Here is a 22,116-nt window from a genome sequence, read left to right as displayed (position 1 = left end):
GTGTTACACACGGGTGGAAATATATAAAACTTCATATATATATATGTATATGTATGTGTTATACATTTTAATGAATTGTAAACGACAGATAATCAAACATTATTAATATAAAGTATCACATTGTTTTTTAAGTATAATAATTCAACATATAAAGAAAACAGAGATAAATAACAATTTAAAATATATTTAACTTATACCATGAAATAAAAAAAGACATATTAATTAAAACTTCATCATATACTGAAATCATATGTTGTAAGCTATGAATCGTAAACATGTAGATGTTGTAACATAAGTTTTGTGTTATAAAAACTATTTTTATTGAAATTATAAAACATATAAGCACACAACATAAAGAATGCTACAAATATAAATATAATAATGAGATATAACAATTATAATTTTGATTAAACCGTTTAATAAAACAACAATAAAATCCAAATTTCGTGACTTAAACCAGCATTTCAATCAAAACATCCATACATCCAGTCCAAACGTTCATAAATAATTTCCCAAAATCCAATAAAATAAAATAAAATATCAAAAGTCTCAAAATTTTAGAAAATAATAATGAAGACAATTAATTGCCTTTGCTACTCAATAAATGGTGATTATAACCATTTATTTTGAAGCATTCTCCAACTTATGAGTTTTTTTTTGAAAATTCTTCAATTTATGAGTAAATGTTTAAAATTAAATTGTTTATTAGATGGATAATTTATTTATAGATTTTGTATATACTTGGCATCCTATATGGATAACCTAATTAAATGACGTGTGAAAAAGATATGTTGCTTTAATAGTATAGTAAGATTCATTTATGCCCATATATGTATATAAAAACAAATAAATTTTGCACAACCTACAGTATAATCTAATGAGCTTCTTTACAAAAATTTTTGCTTGAACCCAATAAAAAAAACTCTTTTAATTAAGACTCAATTTTTTTTTTATCACGATCGGCACAAAAAGTTTTTACAATTGTTGGGAACAGCAATGTGAAGTATTAACCATTACTTTGAATATACACATCCAAACATCCTCCTTTCTTCCATTCACGGATTGGATTAAGAGTTCAAGTTCACTAGTACATATCTAGACATTAAAGAAACAAAACAAAATAAGATGAAGTTTATGTGCAATTAGGTGTTAATTCCATATAAACCCATGCTACCTCAGCCTATAAAATTTGAACATATCATCAATCATTCACATATATTTCAGTAAATATAGATAGTCTTTGTAATCAAATAATTAATTGTCTCATTCCTTAAAATCCATGCAAGCAAAGAGAGCATCCACAATAAATATTTTTAAAAATGCTTTTAGAAAAGAAGAGGTGACGTGGATGAGAGAGAGGGTGATGATTAGTTCCTTACTAAAAACTTGTATGTAAGAGTGATTATGAGAGAGGAGAGTTGTGAGAGAAATGATATTTTTAAGTGTACGTGAGTAGGACAAGAGAGAGAGGTTGTGATTGGTTAGGCAAGTACACAACAAAAATATTATATAAAAATGACTTATTGTAGATGCTCTAATATTAGTCAACTTCTTTGTTGCCTAAAACTGTTAAAGAGGCATTTATTTAATGTATCATGCTCAGGTTAACTTACTTATTAAACAGTTTGTGATCGGTTGACTAGTTTAGTAAATAATAGGTTAGCTCATGTATTACACACGGTTGAAAATATAAATACAACAACTTAAGAATTTGTAAAAGAATATACTTATTTTTTTCAAACTTGGATAATAGTTCCAAATCCATAATATTCCAGCTAGTATTTAAACTAACAATATACCAACACATATTTAATCTAATAATACAAAAGGACAATATGGTACCAATTACATGTAAACTAATAACCAAAAATTTTCCTCTCTTTTATCCAAACAACATGAACTTTGAAATGAATGATTAATTTTATGCTGTGAATCTCTTGGACCTGCTTGGCTGCTACAAATTTTGAATTACTTCTAACAAAAGTAGAACTGGAAAAAAAAATATAGTTAGTAAATTACCATGTTTAAAAGCAATTAATTTTCGAATTAAAAAGTCTAACTTTTAACTTAAAAATGTCATATTTGACTTCAAATGTCAGCATAAATAATAGATATAACTAGGGCTTTACCCGGCGTATTGACGGTGGTAAAACCCAAGCGTTGTCGGTCCCTAGCGTTGAGGCGTTAAATTGATGCGAATTCGCGCAGTTTCAGTTACGCGCGTTATTGTATCGGAATTATAACCAAAATAAAACCAAAAAAAAGTATAAAAATTGAAGTGGACCAATGTGGTGACGCCGATTGGTAAAACTCGATCATTGGTATAAGTCGACTGTTTTCAATCACATGCGTTGAGGCGGTTAGTCTACGTAAATTGGGTTAGTTTCAATCACACTTGTTACGGTATCGGAATCCGACCGACTTCGCATAGACTTACTGCATTTTGTTTTAGTTCCAGTGTGCATAACGAACGTAACAAAAATCGACCGAATGCTGATTTTTTTTATGTTTTAGTTTTAGTTCGGATTCCGTTATGTTTGTTATGGTATCATTACTAAAACAAAAAAATTGACATTCGATCGACTTTCGTCACGTTTATTGCGCACCAAAACCCAAAAAAAAAAAACAAAAACAAAAAAAAACAAAAAACTTGCACTATTAAGGCGTCACAAAATGGCCCAATGGGATGCTCTGTGGCGCCATAGTCCTCAAATGTTATATATAAATATAATTATTTTCTTAATTCACTTATGATTAACTTGACCAGATACTTCTATTATTTAAATCATGATTAACTTGACCCGATCATTCCTAACCAGTTTAAACATGAACCCTGACCTGTTAAGCAACCCCCATCATGCTACCGTAAGCTATAACGTTTCAATATAGAAGTATCTTGAAATATGAAACACAAAGGAATTAATATGAAACACGCGCAATATTATAATTACCTATCAATGACCCACCATAGGGCTTTGGAGTATAAATCTGTGTTGAATCAATAAGTAGGTGCCCTTAGTGATATATACAATATGCAAAATCATAAAATAGTGAGTTTAATTCTTCTTTTTAACTCTCGCCACCCACTTGTTAAACAACATGATCTCCAACTCAGATTTTACTGACTTAGTAATTCACCTAAAGAAGGGACAACTTTATAGAATAGTAATCGAGTCAAGTTTGTTTCAATTAAGTCACTTATATTTTATTTTGTCTTAATTAGATCACTAAACTTTCAATTTTGTCTCAATTAAGTCACTAAACGTTCAATGTGTCCCAATTAGATTACTCAACTTTCAATTTAAGCTCAATTAGATCACTCAACTTTCAATAAATGTTCTAATACTATGTTTTTCCCTTCATATTATATGCTTATAAATAACTTAAACGTCATTAAACCCAACACTTTTTTATTGTTTATCAGTAAATGTATCGCTTACGATAATATAATAGATGCCTCTCTCGTTTTACAACACAAATTGAAATTTAAGTGACCTAATTGAGACAAACTGAAAGTTGAGTGACCTGATTGGGACAAAACAAAATATGGGTGACTTAATCGGAACAAACTTGAAACCTGGTTACTATTTTATAGTGTTTTCCCTTTAAAAAATTGTCATACAATCAAAATTGAAATAATTACACCGTCCATAACATAGAACAAAATGATCAATGAGACAGTGCCTGATAAACCATCATTTGATCCTGTATTATACATATAACTTATGTTATAAATTTGATTTTTGGTTGGTGGTGACCTAAAAGAAGCTATAAATATAAATAAATAAACCTTGTAGATAAAATCATAGCTTGAAACAAATAAAAGAAACAACTTAAAAAGACAAAAAAATAACTAAACTGTTAACCAAAACCGATCATTTATAATATCTTTATAATCAAAGTGTTCGGTTATGGCTTGGGTTTTAGATAAAAATTGAACCTACTCCATGATCACCCGGCCCCTAGTAATATCATATAAAAATTATAAATGGTCAAACCTAAAGAAGTAAGAAACTCAAAAGTTAAAGAAGTTACTACTAAACTACATTCATCCAATGTTTGATGTAAAATCTGTAGAATAAAAAATAGATTACACTACTTAAAAGGAAGCCCAAAAAATATTACCCAATCTTAGCAATTGCGGTTGATCAATTAGAATGGTTTACATTTTTTTTTACAATTACAAAGATTTTTATAAAGATACCTGCAAGATAAGGTAATAAATCTGGATCATTTGTGCTAAGATCGAACTGTTCATCCATCCATAGGTTATGACCATTTAATCAAACAGTCTGCCTAACAAAAATAATTATTTGCATGTGTGTGGTATTTAAGTATAATGATCAATGTAGGAAAACGAAAAAAAAACTTACTTTGTATTTAAGTATAATGATCAATCGGTTTACCAAAAGGGGCCGAGGACTCAACGCAATATGTATTTACCATCACGTTATGATACTTTTATAAAGTCATTGGATTAGCAATCATTAAATGAGTTGATTGGTTTTCTGAAAACAAAGGAATTAGTTTTGAAACCGAATTAACAGACTAGGTATTCACCTTATTAATTTTTCACTAGTAATTAATTAGTGAAAAAATGTTAAAAAATACACACTTAATTAGTGAAAAAATGTTAAAAAATACACACTTAACTTAAACAAGTTGAAATTTAAAATTCAAAAAGAAGTGTCAAATAAGAAAGTTGATAAATTAGTTCACTAATATTAAAATCATGATTGAATATTTTGAATTTAGAAGAGTATAATTATTTAGGGTGTAAATTTAGGAAATAATTTAAATAGAATTCTATTTATAGATGATATTCAATTGAATCATATAGAAAGTCATAGTAGATTGAATAGAAGAATAACATAAATGAGTGTAAAAACAATTATAACGATTAACATAATCCAAACTTATCAACATAACAAATAAAAACATATATACTTCATATAGTTCATGCTGATACGGTTATATATTTTGTGTGGATTTTATCCTTGAGCTTCGAATAAAACTGGCAAACAAAATATACAAACACAAGTTTTTTGACATAAAACTCAAAAGATAAAAAAAAAATCTACTTCGAATCTCTTAATGTTTTTTTGGGCTCTTTCATAACACCTAAAACTAAAAGTATAGGTGAATCTTTAATTCAACTATACTATAGCTAATCTTTATCAAATTCAGTAATCATTTACATGCATCTTCACAACTATTTTAACCCAAATTAACTTTGAGTCACTGATTTTAATCTGACTTGAAATGTGTGGTATTGCTCTTTTAATCTGCCTTCAATTAGACCACTCTCATTAGCAAACTATACATGGTTTGTTTTACTATTTGAAATTAAAAAATAAAAAATAAAAAATCAAACAGATGGGCCAAACAGTTTACCATACCAACCTAGTTTGCAAACCCACTCACTACCACATGTCCCTATTTTATTGGATTTTTATTTAATTTGTTTTTTCTTTTCTTTATACACTAATTAGTTTTAACTATAATATTGATTTTTTATAATAACTTTTATTAATTAAGGTTTTAAAAAAATCTAAAAACATATTCTTGTTTAGTTTATTTTTGTGAACACATCGGTATAAATTTCATTAAAAACAGAGTTTATAAAAAAATATACTTTTTAATATAAATTAAATATTGACTGGCGGCAAGAAGCTAAAGCGAAGATGATGAAAAAACTTTTCAATACTCTACGCAACGAGTTAGAAGCTTATTTGGTTATATGACCAATAGAGAAGCTCACATTGCTTTCAAAAACAATTTGGTTGAGCATATATGACAAAAAGTTGGCATTGGGTGATTACGTAGTTTGTATCATTCGTTAGTTTAATTCATATTTCATACGACGATTGTTATTTTGTTTATTTACTGTATTGAGTGTGTTTGATATATATATATATATATATATATATATATAAATATTTTAAATTCAATATATTGTTTATTTATTAACAAAAATATGTTTATATTTCTAGTCACTTTCAATAAAAAAAACAACAATTATAAATTACATTTATTTAATAAAAAAATAATGTAGGTTGAGTTGCTAATGAGTGTGAAAAGTTGCGTTTGGTTTGGTTTGGTTTTGTTTGGTAAGTTAAAGAGAGAAAAATTAATTTTATAATAAAGATTGAGTTGGGTTGGTTTGTGAATGAGGATAGTTTAGTACCGCTTCAAAAAGAATACTTGAAAATATTTACCTTATCAACCGAAAAGAGCACATGTGCCGACTGTACTAATGAGTTCACCTAAAGGATAGATACATAGTTTGGTGACCCGTACATAATTTTGTAAAGATAAAATGGCAAAAGACGTCCTTTACGTTTGACCCGATTTTCATTAGACGTCATTTAATGAACGAAATAGCAAAAGGCATACATTATGTTTCAAATTCCTATCATGTTACGTCCTTTAGCACTAACCCCGTTAACTTTTCTCGTTAAATTCGATCATGTGCAAGGCACATGAGGGTAGTTTTGTAATTTCAGCTATATATTTATAACAAAAACTAAAAAGATATATATATATATATATATATATATATATATATATATATATATATAACCCACTTTCTCTTCTCTGCACTCTCTCTCTCTCCTTCCCTCTCCCCGCTGGCCGACACCATCATTTCCGGCAATCTTTAACACCATCGCCTGAAACCGCCACTTCCATCACCAAAACATTATCCTCTTCTTCCCCCTCATCGAAGCCTAACTCTACCTAGATCTATGCTAGAACAAATCAAACTCAACTACCATCGATTCAAAATAGGGTTTCGCACTCACTCCAACCATTTCCCAGACCCTAATTCCAAGCGCGGGAAAACCACCCAACCCAAATGGCGACTGAAAAAGACACCGGCGGCGGCGAAGATTACCAAGTGGAAGAAGAATTCAGCGTCTGGAGGAAGAACACTCCATGTACGATCTCGTCATCTCTCACTCCCTCGAGTGGCCTTCTCTCACCATGCAGTGGCTCCCGTCACCGCCGTCGTTGTACTCCGACGGTTCGTTTGCCGTTCATAAACTGATCCTTGGGACCCACACCTCCGATGACTGCCCTAATTTTCTTCTGGTTGCGGAAACGCACTTACCGGTCAATCCTGTCGGCGCTTGAAACTAATTTGGAGAATCAGAGAATCCCTAACTACCATCGATTCAAAATAGGGTTTCGATGGTAGTTGAGTTTGATTTGTTCTAGCATAGATCTAGGGTTTCGATTGAGGTAGAGTTAGGCTTCGATGAGGAGGAAGAAGAGGATAATGTCTTGGTGATGGAAGTGGCGGTTTCAGGCGATGGTGTTAAAGGTTGCCGGAAATGATGGTGTCGGCCATAGAGATGGTCAAAAAAACCGGTCCGGGAACCGGTTTGCCGGTTTAAACCGGAAACCGGTTTTTACGAAAACCGGTTTTTTATAAACCGGTTTGACCGGTTTACAAACCGCCGGTTCGTATTTCGGTTACACATTTTAGAGCCAAAACCGGTTAACGAACCGGTTATTAAAAAAACCGGTTTTTTTTAATAACCGGTTATGGAAAAACCGGTTAACCGGTTTTTTTATAAACCGGTTTTTGACCGTTATAAAAAAACCGGTTAACCGGTTTTTCCATAACCGGTTAACCGGTTATAAACCGGTTTTTTTCCGTTGTATAACGGCTATATAGCCGTTTTTTTTGACCGTTTTTTTTTTTTTACCATTTTACCCCCACAAACATCTATATATAGTTTAGGTTGGGTATTGGTTAGATCACACTCGATTATACAACTCCAAACGCTCTAAACGTTTATTTCATACGCGATTATTTTGTTATCTCACGCTCAATTATACCACATTACCACTCCATACGCTCTTATTTCGTAGTCGATTATCATGGCCTCCCAAAGTGCTGCTTCATCCGTCAACATGGGTGCCTCGAACACGGGAGAAACGGTCGTTCGGGTCATCCCCACGAAACGAAACCAAGATGTTTGGCAACATTTCGACCTATGCGAAATGTCTAACGGTAGCCAAAAAGCTCGATGCAAACATTGTTTGAAGTTTTATGGCAAAGATGCAAACTCCACTTTAAAAGCGCATGTACAAAGGCCCTTTTGCAAGGCCTTGAAGGACGAATCGGGAAGTAGTTCGCAGCCGGAGATGACGAATCAAGGAACGGTGTTTACGTACGACCTTGAAGCGGTACGTCAAAAGTTTTCAAACTTTGTGATTCAACAAACACTTCCTTTCAACCACTTCGACAACCCTCAATTCACGGAGATGATGCAAAAGTATGTTCAACCACGCTACCAACACGTAAGTCGTTCGACCCTTAGAAGAGATTGTCTTAAAGCATGGAAAAACGCTAAATCCGAACTAATTTCATACTTTTCAAACTTACAAACTGGTGTAAACTTAACAACGGATGTGTGGTCGGTACCTAATGGTTCGCCCGACTCATACATTTGTGTGACGGCTCATTGGGTTGACCCCGAGTCGTGGCAAATGATGAAACGAACCGTTGCGTTTCAATTGTTTGATTACCCGCACACGGGTAGAAATATTTTTAAACTCTTGGATAAAGTCATTCGACAATACAAGATTGAACATAAAATCTTTTCAATTTCGTTTGATAACGCGTCCAACAATACGGCCGCGGTTGGCCATTTAAAATTAAAGTATAAACCTATTTGTGATGGAGCGTTTTTTCATAGCCGATGCATTGCACATATTATCAACTTGGCCGTGCAAGATGGGTTAAACGTGATCGAAACGCAAAGAAACAATTTTAAAAGAATGTTACGAGATGTTTTCAGCAACAATAAAACATTTTCAAGATACAAAAAATTTTGTGTAGAAGCTAATTGTCAATGGTTGGGGCCAAATTGGGATTGTCCAACAAGATGGAACTCGACTTGTGATATGTTTGAGAAAGCCATCCAACAAAAAGAATCATTAATTGCGTTTCATCAAATTTTGTCAAGTAGGGGTAAATGTGCACCGTACGATCCTAGAAACTGGTTATTGATTGAGATCGTTACGGAGGTCCTTCAAATTTTTAAATCTTGCACAAGTAGTTTATCCGGGGTTTACTATCCAACAAGCGCCATTGCTTTACCAAAAATTGCTGTCATGTGCACAAAGTTGAGTGAACTTCATTGTAGGGGTGCACCTTATTTTGATATGGGTGTAAAAATGAAAGAAAAATTTAGAAAATATTTTCAAGAACTACCCGCTGTTTTGACATGTGCTGCTGCGTTAAACCCTTGCATCAATGTTGGTGGTGTTGAAGCTTTAATAGAAAAAATTTGTGATGAGCTAGAGTTAAACGACGATCAAAACCTCTATTATAGCCAAACTTTAAAGAATGCTTTCAACACCACCTTGTCAAACATGTATGATGTTTACCTTACAAAATACGGGTCGTCTTCCCAAATTCATGACTCGTTAAGAGCTGTTGCCCAATCCCAATCCCAAACCGACCTTGAAATGGGGATGTACTACATGATTTGGGAAGACGCCGGTAAACGTCAAAAGGTAAACACCCCAAGCAGTGAACTTGGAAGGTATGGTGGTACCAACTTTGTGAAACACATGACTCCGGATGAATTTAGAAGTCTTGATTTGCTGGCTTGGTGGAGAGGTAAGGAGGATGAGTTTCCGATCCTCGCCGCCATGGCCAAAGATTTACTAACGGTCCAAGCTTCCACGGTAGCTTCGGAGTCTGCTTTTTCTGTTTCTGGCAGGGTTATATCGATTAGGAGGACTCGACTCACTCCACCAGCTGTAGAGATGTCGATTTGCTACAAGGATTACTTGGACTCTTTAGATAGGGCACAACATCAACGCTCACTCGAGGGGGAAATGGAGTATGAGGCGGGCTTGTATGAAGACGAGGTCAATCAAGGACACACTCAACCAATGACCGATGAAGAAGCCGCGTACGACGATTACCTAAGGAATAGCTCGGGATCGGGTAGCGAAGAAAATTAGTTAAAGAAACAGCAAACATGGAGGCAAATAATGAGTAAGAAACAGCAAGTTGTTCATGTAATCGTGTCTAAGCATTCTTTAATGTTTGTATTTTTGAGTTACGAATATGCGATAACGATTTAATGTTTGTATTTTTAATATAAAAACTATAAATGAAAGTTATGTGTTTTTAATCTTCCAAGCAAAGAACCCTAACAACGAAAGCAAAGAATGGCTTCGGTCTTCCAAACTAAACCCTAAACCCTAAACCCAAAAAAAAAAAAAAAAAAAAAAAAAAAAAAAACCGGTTAACCTAAAAACCGGTTATTAAAAAACCGGTTAATAAAAAAACCGGTTAGACCGGTTAGGGTTTTGACACACAAAAACCGGTTATTAACCGAACCGGTTTTTTTTCGGGCAAAAAAAACCGGTCCGGTTAATAACCGAACCGGTTTTTTTAAAAAAACCGATTTGTGCACCTCTAGTTGGCCAGCGGGGAGAGGGAGGGGGAGAGAGAGTGCAGAGAAGAGAAAGAGAGAGAGAGAAAGTGGGTTATATATATTTATTCTTTTTAGTTTTAGTTAATAAATATATAGGTGAAATTACAAAACTACCCTCATGTGCCTTGCACATGATCGAATTTAACGAGAAAAGTTAACGGGGTTAGTGCTAAATGACGTAACGTGATAGGAATTTGAAACATGATGTATGCCTTTTGCTATTTCTTTCATTAAAGAACGTCTAATGAAAATCGGGTCAAACGTAAAGGATGTCTTTTGCCAATTTGTCTTTTGTAAAAATATTAACAAAAGAACTTGGGAGTAGTATCCATTAATAAACCACAAGCATATACATCTTTAACATTTGTATACATTTAAAATGTTAGATATATCTTAAAAGGATCCGGGGGGTCATTAAAGTAAGTTAGTAGAATATTTGTCTTATATATGGTCATCTATGTATAGAACACGTGCACAACAATGCTAGCTTGTAATAGTTTTTCACATGCTTGCAATATTTTTTCATAAATAAAAGTGTAATGTAAATCGTGAAATTACCCTTGAATATATGTACACAAATGAGAAAATTTGTTATCTTTTGTCAAATCTTAACTGTCAAATCTTAACTACTCGGTGACATTGTCACATCACATTTTTCTATTACTTAACAACATTGATCCTTTTCTCATATAGCATATTATCAATCAGCCATCATTGCTGACTTTTAATATTACATGTAGTCTGTCAATCTTCTCTTGGTTTCTATTTCTAGATTTCGCTTTACTTTGTAAGATATTTATTACGAAGTGAGGGATAATTAATTTCACCTTATTCAATAGAGCAATGAATCAATGTAAAAAAAACACATGAAAAGTTAAAAGATGAAAACATACCTTTGTAACATTGTTGTAACTATAACAACTTTAGAAGAGTGAAAAGGACTATATAAACAAATGAATTTTGAAGACATGATTTAAAAAAAATGACTATACAAATCATTTTTTTTTAATTTTAATTTAAAAATAAGGTCATAAAACTAGTGGGAAATTTAAATCTTAAACATTGAATTTGTATAGCGAATTTATGATGATTTGCTAAAGTTATGGGAGTTAATATCGATATCTTTTTAATTTTGAAAAAAACCGTCATTAATTGCAACTATTTAAAATTAGTACTTTATCCGTCCGGCGGACGGGAACATTAACGTAGGAATGTGACGACTACATTACTTCAATAACATGAATGAGCAAAATACAGGTGTTATATGAGATATTGAGGTAGTAGGGAATAGTAAGCGTATATATGGTTGTACTTTTTACGTGTTAACTGGAATCTTTTGGGTTTGTTTCTTACTTCACTATGTAATTTGTGGTATGTGAATGAATTGCATGCTTAAGTCTTACCAAATTGTATACATCATAAAATATGTATTATATATCAATGTATGTCTAATAAAAAATTATTATAAACTTCGGTCTATATTTCAATGGTTTGTTTTATCATCACATGACCAAACACCAATTATCAGCTATTGATGCAAAAATTGGCTACTCAGGCTATGAATTGTGAAAAAGGGACTGGATTGCTGCAAATGAGTATGCTTAGAACGTATACTCAAATAACACAGGGTCAAATCAGTTCACTTTTTAAGAAACTCGTAATAGAACATCATTAGATTACTAATAATTTAATCGTTTAGATTGTGGCCTACGATGTAAATGTCAACTCAACCAACCTTTCTTTAATACAACCCTGTTTGTTACCTTTATATATAAGAGTTTATTCATATACTTTTAAAATTGGAGATACATGAACCGAAAGAGGAATATTTTTTGAAATTGGAGAATGGAGATACATGAGTCATAGTCACAAACTCACAATCAAAATATAATGGTAACATGAATAATAACAATTTAAAAATCTTAAGGCATCTTACTTGTTGCCACAATAGCTTTGATATAGTTCCTATCGACACAATGCACTGCAAATAATACAACATTATTTTCAAGATTATAGTTTATACACATCAAATATGACAAAAATATAGGAAAAATATTATAGATATAATCTAAGTCATGCTAACTTTGACTTGCACTGAAACAAAAATAGGAATAAAATATCAGATTTTCATTAAAATACTTACTATAATGAATGTGATTAGCAGATGCTACCCCACCGCATCTAGCATATAATGATGCATGAATGTCAGTTTCTGCAATGGCTGAGTCTGTTACACGATCTTGATCGTTCATTTTGTCTAATTTATCAAACAATTGTACCAGTTTCCAGCATTCGTTCTCCTATAAAGTAGGTCATAAAAAAGTTAGTAACAAAAATGAGGTTTATTCAAATTTCTCATATTTATCACTATGTTTTACTCGTTTCTTGATCGGACGTAATAACAACTGTCAATCTAGAAGAACCACGAACAGGCGGTTGAAATTGGCAAAGGAGAAATAACCCATAATAGCCCTAATCAGCTGTGAATTAGCAACAGAAGGATCTCCCCAACCATCATCATGTTAATGTCACTGCAAATATTATGGCAAAATCAACTTTATTATTTCTAAAATATATTACTGAATTACGCCTAAAGTCTAAAGATATTGTAAACAAACACAAGTATCTTGACAACAAAAGAAATGGCATCATACCATCTTAAGTGGGTTACATTTTTAAGAATTTTTTTATTCCACCAAGCATAAGAAAAATAATTTCTTTCTTATTCCATGAATGCCCACAGTTTGAAGGTGCAAGTGATCTAGAAAGCAAGTCAAATATACCTTCTCTCTCGGCTATCTATTTAATATGCTTCAAGTCCTCAGAAATATAAAATAACTGGAGCGTTTGCCTCTTTGTCCGGCAAATAAACATTGTTTTCTATAACCACAGCCTTGCATATCATAGAAATTTTGGTTAAAATACCCAATTTGCCCATACTATAAGTGAAAGACAATACAAAATGTAGGTATTATATAGTTAACCTGAAATCCATGAACACTGCCTTGACTTTTTTTTTCTAGAATTACATTGTAAAATCCAACAATGTCACACGGGCTATAGGTTTGTATGAGCCATAAATCTATATTTCAGGTGAGCTATCAGCCCTTTCACTTTGGGGTTAAAGTTTCATATTTGACATGCTTAAGCTAAAACCCTTTTGATTTTCTTTTTTTTTTCATTATTAAAATAATGATGTGATAAAAACAAATAATCTCTAAGCAAGCAGCATATAAACTGTATTAAGGTATAGATAAAAAATTTTACACTCGGGAATTTAAAACATAAACATCGGTTGCAGAATAAAATGAAGCAACACGAGTTGTCCCAGGAGCCCAGATCACTGGATTTGTCAAACCTGCATGATTTAATACAAAACCAAGAAGTGGTTTGACATAAATGACCTTCTCAAATAAAATATAGTACCACATCTAGTGGCTAATTAGGAGACTAAATAGGATACATTTAAGCTAAAAAAATACGCCCTTAATTATTTGGTGTCAATTTTAGCTAACCATGTGGTAATTACTAATTACTAAACCAAAAGATTGCATTCGTTTACTTAGTATTGTTTTCCAAAAAAAAAAAAAAAAACAAAACCAGGATGCAACTGTATTTTAGTTTCTCAAGACTTTTGAAGGGTGTTTTCGTTATTTGGCATGTTCATGGACAAATTTGATGTAAAGAAAGCCAATATAAAATACTTTAATATATGGGTGACCCATGTTCTTAATAAAAAAGAGTTAAACATATACATCTATAAATATTTTAGAAAAATAAATATGTTATTAATAAGATTAGAAAGAACTCATGTTTAATAAATATGTTATTACCATTGCAACAACGCATCAGCGCAACATGCGCGCAATTTAAAACCAAGGAAGGTTCCAAAAGGAAATATGGTTGTCAGATTTGATCAATCCAGATTAGTTCTAGAGACGAACACCCATTTATATTTTATTAACCAAATGAACATATAACTTCTGATATTTGACGAGGATAAATAATGGATACTATAAAAGTAAATCCAATATATAATAATTTTAATAATTTGATTTAAACTACCCGAAGTAATGAAAGAAATAACTGCCTTAAGCATTAAGTTGCACTCATCACAAAATATCGGAGCATACTGGCATTCATGTGATTCACCTTTCTTTAGCCATAACCAAACCACATCAAAGCCAAAATCGCACCTTATTCTTCAACGACCAAAATCATTAAATTCGATGCGCTGCCTTAACCTTAGTAGAGACCTGCTATGAAGGGAAAAATCAAACGTTAACAAACACATTTGTAACAATCAAGACTCCAAATAACTAATGGTGGAATCAAGTTAGCATAAATAGTTAACCCGAGCCAACCTGTTTAGACCCAACCAAATTCTCTAATATTTTCAACAATATTATCCATTATCACACTTAACGCGGTTTTTTTTATTTTGCATGCTTTTTAATTATTACTATTAACTAAGAACTTGTTTTGAGGACCGACCAACGAACCAATTCTTTTAACACATAATCTATTTTACCGGCTTAACATAGTGGAAGCAAAAGTAAAACTTACAAAGCAAAAGTGAACATTTAATATTTACACTACAATATATATATATATATATATATATATATATATATATATATATATATATATATATATATATATATATATAAACCCATAAAATCCTACGTGTCGCAATGTAGTCACTCCCCCTTTTTATGGAAGCCACGGTAGCCACCAAATTGCTTGTTTTTTAAATGGAGGTCTCTCATTGATTTAGCCCAAATTCATGGGTATGGGTCTTAACAAAACCAGATAGCTCTTAAACGGGTTATAACATCTCATTAAATTAAAAATTAATCTTACCAATTATTTGATATGAAAATCTTATAAAATAGAGATATACTAAAATTTAACATCCAATTTAAAAAGAAAAATATATTATTTATAATTAATAAACAATTTTATAGTAAAAAACATAAACGGGTCATGGGTCACCAAATCCAGATAGCTTTTAAACGGGTTATAACATATCATTTATTTATGAAACCCTTTCATCATCCAACCCTAAGTATATTATTAACTTTCTTACAATAAAGAAAATTAAAATCTAAAAAATTAATATTAAAAAACAAAAAATGTAAAATAACCATTCTCTCAAGCCATAAGATTGCTTTATTTGTAAATGAATGTTTATCACGCATTTGACCCGAATTCACGGGTAAAGGTCTTACCAAACTCAGATAGCTCTTAAACGGGTTATAACATCTCATTATATTAAAAATTAATCTCATCAGATATTTGATATGAAAATCATATAAAATAGGGATATACTAAAAATTAATATCCTATTTTATTTAAAAAAAGATATTATTTATAATTAAGAAACAATTTTGTAATAAAGAAAATAAGCGGGTAATGGGGTATCACCAAACCCAGATAGCTTTTAAACCGGATTATAACATATCATTTATTTGTGAAACCATTTTACCATCAAACCTCAAGTATAATAATTATTAAATTTCTTACAATAAATAAAATTAAATATATATATATATATATATGTATATATATATATATTAAAAACGAATAATGTAAAATAATCCCCGTAATACGGGGGATAAAATCTAGTATATATATATACCTGACTAAGAGGATGTAGGCTTGGATATCATAGGGACTCCATGATGGGAAGCAAGCAGCAAGACGTTCATTCGAGCAATCTGATGCAGTAACTGATTGAATTCTCTGAAAACCCAAAATTAAATAATAGTCATAAACATAAAAATTCTGTGCTAGACATTTTATCAAGCATTTGGTGTGCAGTCCATAAATCAGTTTAAAAATCAAACCTTATATTTTTCCAATAAATAACACCGAACAATTCCCTTTAACACATTAGCAACAACACCATCGATCCAATCACAGGAAAATTAATTGACCGAAGTAAACCTAAACCTAGACGCCCTCTGTTCATTGAGCAATTCCAAGTGCACGAGAGAGAATTTTGGTTAACCTGAAAGGCAATTGAGTCACAAAAGTTGATTCATCGAACACGGAATGAATGGGGGAGTTTTATGGGTGAGGTGGAGATACCGATAGATACGGGGAGAGTGGGAATGGAGAAGAAACTGCCTGGAACTACCATACTATTGAGGAAGAAGGAAGATAAACACGTGAGAAAAATGTAACTGCTTTAGGCTTATCGGAGGGCTGAGAATCAATCTTGGTTCTTATCGGACGGTCAGATATAAATTTCACTATAAGCTTATTAGAGAGTTGAGAATCAATCTTGGATTTTTATCTAACGGTCAGGTTTAAATATGACTCTATGGTAACCTATATATATTATATATATATAATAAGAATGCATGCAACTTTTAAAATTAGGTCAACTATATAACACCAAATATAACAATGGTGTCATTACATAATTATTAACAAGTATTGTAATTTTATACTCTAAATAGAATACTAACCAATTGCTTTTAAGTTTGTATAATACATAAAATTTAAATTGAATATGTACATAATTCAAAAAAAGAAAAAAGAAAATGCAGAGTAAATTAATAAAAACTACAAAATATTTATAACAATACTTACAAAACAATTTTGGAGAGTAACAAATACAGTCACAACAACATCTTCTTGATCACCGTCATTTCGAACAACAGCATCAACATCTTCATGATTTTAAACAACATCATTAACCTGCTCATTATCTTGAACACCGCCATCAACCTATTCATCATCTAGTAGTCTTTACAAAAAGTAATACATTTATTATTATATTAGTAAACATAATTCATAAAGATGATGAAATTGGAAAATAAAACAATTGTAAAGAGAATACAATAGAGTCTATCAAAGATTATAATCAAGTTAATAAACAATTTTAACACAGGCTCAATATTAAACTGATGGAATCGTATATCAAAATTTTTAAAAATCCTAAATCGATTGAATACGTTGACAAATTGGCAATAGATTTAATCAAACAACATGTCGAACAACCTGGTTAACACTTGTATGTAGATGGAGAGAAAGTGAGGAGTAGAGAGGAATTGAAGAACTTTGATGACGACAAGAGGAAGAAGAAGTGGAGAAACTTTGGCAAAGGATTAGGGTTTTAGCAATTGTGTTTAAATACGTAGATGGTAATATTTGGATACTACTCGAGTAATTAATTAACACTAAAAACCGGGTCACGGGTTATAAAGAGCTAAAAAGGCTCTGTGTTTTATATCAATAATATAATGGAAGATGATTACTTAGGAAACTATCTCCATGGCAACTAGGTGACATCATATATAGAGATCCTAGAATGATGCTATGTAAAAGATAGGACGAGAAGTAAGATAAGATACTGTTCACGTCGTGTTAGAATTTGAAGCCCCTAATCTTTGTGATATGCTATATTAGGGTTTCATTCTCTAATCTCTACCAAACAAGATTACATGCTTGGACGTACTTTTCATCTTTAACACTAGCAAAAGCTTTAAAAAAAAAGCTATTAGATTTTTTTATAAATTACTAAAGTAACTTATTTTACAAATATATATATATATATATATATATATATATATAAAATAAAAAATAAAAAAGTAATGAAAAATGATTTCCAAACCCAATCATCCTCTCCCCCCTCCCCATTTGGTTCTTTCTCATATTCCTAACCATTGCATTACTCACCCACATTTCGGTTACCATCGTCGCACCAGCTATCTACCACCAAACCGTTTAACTTTTGTCGATTTACAATTGATTTCTAGAACGCCGACCTCCGTGGATTTTCAACGACATTGACCCTACACCTGATTCAAAGCAAAACCCGTTAAGATTAGCCTAAAACACGAATGATAACGAAAATCGATCGAACCAGTTACATTATAAAATACAAGCATGTAGGCTTTAAAAAGTTAAGATGTGTAAACTCATTTCCCTTCTGGACCTTTTATAGTTTTTTTATTATCAAGTTTCCACCATCTGGCTGTTGACTTCCTTAAGCCAATCATGTTGCTATTAATGGGCTAATTTTGGGCATTAATCCTCATTAACCAATCATGTTTGTCATTAATGGGCTAGTTTTGAGAATAATGCCTCATTAACCAACCAACATACTGACTGTAAGGCCCCGAACCCGGTAGCCCTACTTTAACGTCGGATTTACTCATAAACACAGTCCTTCAAATCAGAGTTTATTAAAACTTTTCGCGGAATATAAAACATAAATCATTCATTACAAAACATTAAATCTTTTCTTTGATACCATAACACAAAACTCTATATTCAAAACATTTTTACTTCTTTCTTCAGATGCCAGCCGTTCAATCCATGCCGTGTGTCATCCTCATGCTAACTCTGTAATCAGCTCACCTGCGTGCATATTAAAAGTCAGCTACGCTGAGTGAGTTCTAGTTAATCAAGCAACTTATCATACAACCACTTCATACAATATATATACGTATCCGAAGACACATAGTCCACTGTCTAACATGCCACTGTTTAACCACTTAATTACCCCTACAGCTTAGCCACTTAATTACAAAGGCACGTATAGGCTTTCCCTATCACGCACTCACACTATGCCACTTAATAACGAAGGCACGTATAGGCTTTCCCTATCACGCACTCACGCTATGCCACTTAATAACGAAGGCACGTATAGGCTTTCCCTATCACGCACTCACGCTATGCCACTTAATAACGAAGGCACGTATAGGCTTTCCCCATCACGCACTCTCGCTATGCCACTTAATAACGAAGGCACGTATAGGCTTTCCCTATCACGCACTCTCGCTATGCCACTAACACCCTTACTAGACTCCTGCTACCTCTAACACACTCTACCTCAAGCTGCCTTGGTCACACTCATATTAGTTTAGTATTTACGTAGTGAACAAGTCACATCACAACACTCATACACACATAATAACGATGGCACGTATAGGCTTTCCCCATCACGCGCTCACGTTATGCCACTAACACCCTTACTAGACTCTTGCCACTTCTAACACGCTCTACCTCTACTTGTCTACATCACACTTCATATCAGTTCGGTATTTACGTAATAAACAAGTTACATCATATCATTCATACACACTATCAACCACTTGGAATTTACTATCCTTGGCGATACGTGCAATATCCGAAGATCGTTCACGTACCGACAAGCATTATAAAATATATACCTCATGTAACATCTATAGCATACACTTACCACTTAAGGTAAGTGTATTCACACTTCACATCGAGTATGCACACAGCCCCGAAAACATAACAAGGAAATGGGGCTAGAAACTCACCTGGATTCTGCTTCTTTCTCTGGTAGCTGTAAATCCCCTCTTTAACTGAGCTCGGCTGACTGTACAAGTTACACGTATCAATACTCGTCTGATCTAATCTGGTGGCCTAGTATTAGCTTACTTTAACTTATCGCTTTATAATTTATTTTCTAATCAAACTTGGCTTTAGGCGAAGTTAACCCTCGGGCGAACTTAGCTTCAGGCGAAGTTAAACCTTAGGCGAACTTGGCTTCAGGCGAAGTTAAACCTTAGGCAAACTTGGCTTCAGGCAAAGTTAAACCTTAGGCGAACTTGGCTTCAGGCGAAGTTAAACCTTAGGCGAACTTGCTTCAGGCGAAGTTATCCTTAGGCGAACTTGGCTTCAGGCGAAGTTAAACCTTAGGCGAACTTGGCTTCAGGCGAAGTTAAACCTTAGGCGAACTTGGCTTCAGGCGAAGTTATCCTTAGGCGAACTTGGCTTCAGGCGAAGTTATCCTTAGGCGAACTTGGCTTCAGGCGAAGTTACGCTTGAAGGCGAAGTTACGCTTGAAGGCGAAGTTCATCAGGCAAACTTAATCTTGCAGGCGAAGTTGTCGCGCTGCAGATCTGTTTGCCCATAACTCCTTCGTTTCTTAGCCAAATAACTCGATTTTGGTACCCACGGAATCGTATGATCGGCGCCTACAAACCCTAACCATCAAATCGGCCTAAAATCGACGTTTTAGGAGTCCGATTTGGGCAGTTTGGGTTTCGGGTCCGGTTAACCCATCCAATCCTAACCATTTACAGTAATATAAGCTTTGTTGGATTGTTCTTACCTTACCAACTCAGATCTATCAACAAAATCTCGGGTCTCGGCTTCGAATCTTGATCGGTAGAATGTGTGTGTTTTGAGTGTGTGTTAGGAGTTTTAGGGTGTAAGGTGAGAATGAAGATATTTTGGGTTTAGGGGATATTTATATCCCTTAAATCCCATTCTCATTTAACCCAAGTCCACAACCCACATCCATTACCCAACACCGACCCGACCCATACCAACTCCTATTCTTTTATTTATTTCCTAATAACCCGGGTAAACTTTCTCTCTAATATTAAGTAATATAATTAATATTATCTTGAAATTTCGGGATGTTACACTGACTTAGGTAACTAGTCAAAGCACCACTCATAAACTATTAGAATTCATTTGACGTCAAATTAACTTTTAGCTATTTAGAGTTTTAGACGACTAGCCACCTTACGTTTTAAAAAAAAAGGCTTTAAATTATTGCATTTTTCTTTTAAAAACCCCCCATCATTTTGAGTTCTTGCAATTCATGTTTCGGTTCAAACTAATTCTAGATAATAGTGATCTTGATCAATTCTCCTCAATAAAGATTTTTTATTTTTTTATATATTTATTTTTAATTTTTGGGTCTCAAAATCCTTTTGTTGGATTTAACTCAAGATTTCTTTAAAAGTTTCAGTTAGTATAGAGTTAGGCAACTATTTGAGATTAGGGGAAAGTGAATACAGTGCTGTTAGATGTGTAGTCTTGCACGAAAAACCAATCAACACTACGCAGTTTTGATTCAAAACCCCTAATTTCCTTTAAATCCTTTCCATTTTTATAACAAACACTTAATTTAGTAATCCTGAATATCAAAAACATTTGAATTTATTAAGCTGCATCATATCCCCAAATTTTACCAAAGAAAACTTAAATTTTCATCCTTTTAGATCTTGCTCGTACATAGTGACTAGCCATTTCTTAGATATATAATTTAATTTCTTATTTTGAATTGTAAGTTCGATATTAATCTCAGTGACTATTTAAAATTATACATAAGTGGCTTGGAATTTATTGAATACTTAAATAATAATAAATGATAAGTTTATCGAATACAAGCAAAATTCTATTTTAAAAAACTTGTAAACATTTTCTCAATTAAAAACTTAAGGCATTGAATTTTGGGATGAAATCCCTATAAGCAAACATTGAGATCAATGCGTTGACATTTTGGCAGATTTAAAGCATAGCATGGTTATTGTTTTGATTCAAGTAGATGTTACGACTTAGCAAGATATGGAATAATCGTAAAATGGAAAGTATTTAAAAAAATGGAGGGTTTTGAATCAAAACTACGTAGTTTTGATTGGTTTTTCGTGTAATGTTGCACGCCTAACAGCACCGTATTCACTTTCCCCTTGAGATTAATGCATATAACTAATTATTTGTTTTTAAAGTAGTTAGTTTACATCGTTTTTGATTAACCGGTGAAATGAAATTGCTTGCAATGTAATACCATTTATGATGGCTTGATGATAAGCTGTTGTCCCTATTTAATAATGACAAGTTTGCTGCTTTTGGGACTAGAAATAATATTGGT

The sequence above is a fragment of the Bidens hawaiensis genome, unplaced genomic scaffold, assembly GCF_021521415.1.
Source record: "Bidens hawaiensis isolate Kalapana, Puna unplaced genomic scaffold, B.hawaiensis_p1.1 tig00010814_1, whole genome shotgun sequence".
In the NCBI taxonomy this organism is placed as follows: domain Eukaryota; kingdom Viridiplantae; phylum Streptophyta; class Magnoliopsida; order Asterales; family Asteraceae; genus Bidens; species Bidens hawaiensis.
Note: the sequence above shows the minus strand (reverse complement) of the source record.